The 2,511-nt window shown below is 45.1% G+C and overlaps 1 protein-coding gene across 1 annotated transcript in view; it reads right to left on the bottom strand.

Annotated features, from left to right (window-relative positions):
* The window catches only part of PCCA (propionyl-CoA carboxylase subunit alpha), a 274,195-nt gene that overhangs the window by 345 nt on the left and 271,339 nt on the right, over nt 1-2,511 (bottom strand). The window lies entirely within an intron of this gene.

The following is a 2,511-nucleotide window of genomic DNA, read 5'->3' as shown; positions in this document are numbered from 1 at the left end:
CTAGGGTACAGAAACAGCAGAATTTAAGCCCTTCTTCGACAGGCTGGTGAAATAAATGGCTTGGCTGACACGGCTTGTATTGCACAGAGCACTGTGTCTGCATGCACAGGGTGATGGCCACATGCCAGGGACACAGATCCACCTGTGCTGCAAGGGCCTCAAGAGGCTGAGTGCTCGACCTCCAGTGCCCAGAGCCCAGCTGGGTTTTGAGTACCAGTGCTTGACAAATGGTGTCCAACCCAACAGGGTATTCAGGCACCTACCATTAGCTGGTGTGCTTGCAACAAGAGGTGCTTGAAGACCTGAATGTTGGATAGAGATGCCACCTTTTAAAATTAAAAAGCACCTTTTTTTACCTGGTTGCACTGCTGGTTATTTGTTTTAAATCAGAGGACAGGCTGACTCTTCAATACTCATGTTGGGACGTTGCAATGAAATATTCCACCATTTCTTTCATTACAGTTCTTAAATACAGCTGAATTTTGGAACTGCAGCCATGAGTGGGTTTCTCTCAATCTCCAGAGGGCTGGGATAGGGGATTCAAATCTGAATTGGGATCCTTTAACGTAATTGAATTTGGCAAAGTGCAACTACATCTGTAGATGAATTACATCCTCACATGCAGATTCCTGAGTTTTAAAACACAAACACCCTAGACCAGTCCCTCATTTCCTCTATAAAAGGCTGCAACATGTTTGAATTCCCTTTCAGCACATGAAGCAACAAAAAGTATTTGAGGCTGTATAGTTTGCGTCCAGTATTAATTCAGGGCTCACACTGACATGCCCAAATCCTTGTCCAGCAGATTGCTCCTTTTAATCATCCAAACACTACCCTGGGATCCTGAAGGAAATGCACAGCATACCCCAAGTAGCAGGCTATGATGGACACACTATTGCCCACATCCACATTTTGACAGTCCAAAGCCACATGAGCTGCAAGCAGATCTCTGGCTCTGTAGCACAGGCACGCTCACAGCACTGCTCCAGAAAAGATGCTGAGCACAGGCAAAGACAGTGTGATATGTACAAACAAGGGTTTCATTTCTAACTCAGTAGCTGGGCAGTGTACCCCATTGCTGAGCCTCAATCTTCCAGGAAAAGCAGGGTGAAAAACATTCTACCCCTTGCTTTTCTTTTTCTACAAAGCCAAGGTTCAGCAAACATTGGAGCTAACCCGTGTTTCAAGCTCCCCAGTGATTTCTGCCATGCAGCAAGGCCGGCTCCTTGTGCTGACCCAGGCGCAGCTGTCCTGTAGAAGACAGGAGGCTCACCAGTTCCTCTCCAGCTTTCTCTCATTTTTAAACCACCTGCAGCTGGAGTAAACTCAAAGTAGATAAAAACAAGCCACTCTTCTCACAATTACAAACAGGAAGATGGGGTTTGATACAGAAAAGGAATTCAAGTCAGGAATGAAAATGGGAACGTCTTCCAGCTGAAGACAAATGAACTGAGTTTCAAAACACAGTTTCAAAGCATCAAAACATGGACTAACAGCCTGTGCCAAACATCCCATTCCTGTGGAGAGGCCAAGTTATTTTAGCACTCAGAGCCATGACTTTGCACTACAGAACAGGATGGATTCTGTTTAGCAGCTTCATTTCTACACAGCCCAAAACTTTTGTGCTTATTCAAATTCTTAACATTCTAAAGGTCAAATAATGTGCTTGCTATTAAAACGGGCACACCAAGGCGCACACGAGGCCCTCTGAATGGCCTGTGCACCTTTCACATCCTACCTTGGAGGATTAATAAACCAAACACAGGTTTTATGTGGCATCTCTACTGAGTGAGTGGGAAATATTTATTACTGGGAGAAGTACAAGCAGGATTATAAGGAACAGGCCCATGGATTGCCGAACACCTTGGTGGGAAAGGGAAGGTTAAAGTGAAAAATAAATGGGGTGGGTGGGAGAGGGAATGGCATTTTAATTATAAATACTCACTAGTTCAAACCAGTGAATGCAAAGAGCAGCAATAAGGGGCTAAACAAGCACTGATGAAAAACTAAATGCTTGGAAATATTAATCAAGTGAGAAAATAAATACAGAAATTAATGCATGAAATAAAATAATAAAGTGGCAATGTTAGAGCAAAAGGAAAAGGAACATACTCATTCTCTCAGTATTTTTTCTCTTGAGACCCAATTTTGCACTGGATGCACTGGAAGAGGCAAGTCCTGGGACCCAGCCTTGGTGACAATTTGAGAGCTGTGCCAAATAAGCCTTTCTTGTAAACACACAAACAGTCCTTGGCATTGAGAGCCATCCTGAGATCTCAGCAAACCTTGCCAGTGGCAAACCCCGTCCTTGCCCACAGAGTCAAGCTCCCTGCTGCCTCCATGTGGGCTGAAGGGTCCTGCCCTGGGGTCTGTGCTTCAGAGAGAGCAGAGGGGCTTGACCCCAGGTAGAGGTGGGCTACAGCAGGTTAGGAAATATGCAGTAGAGGAGAATATATAATCCAGATCCAGACCATGCTCTCCCATTGGAAAGGATGGACCTGGGCCCCATCT

This window comes from Corvus cornix, chromosome 1 (assembly GCF_000738735.6).
Source record: "Corvus cornix cornix isolate S_Up_H32 chromosome 1, ASM73873v5, whole genome shotgun sequence".
Taxonomy (NCBI): Eukaryota; Metazoa; Chordata; class Aves; order Passeriformes; family Corvidae; genus Corvus; species Corvus cornix.
This window is presented reverse-complemented; position numbering and strand designations above follow the sequence as displayed.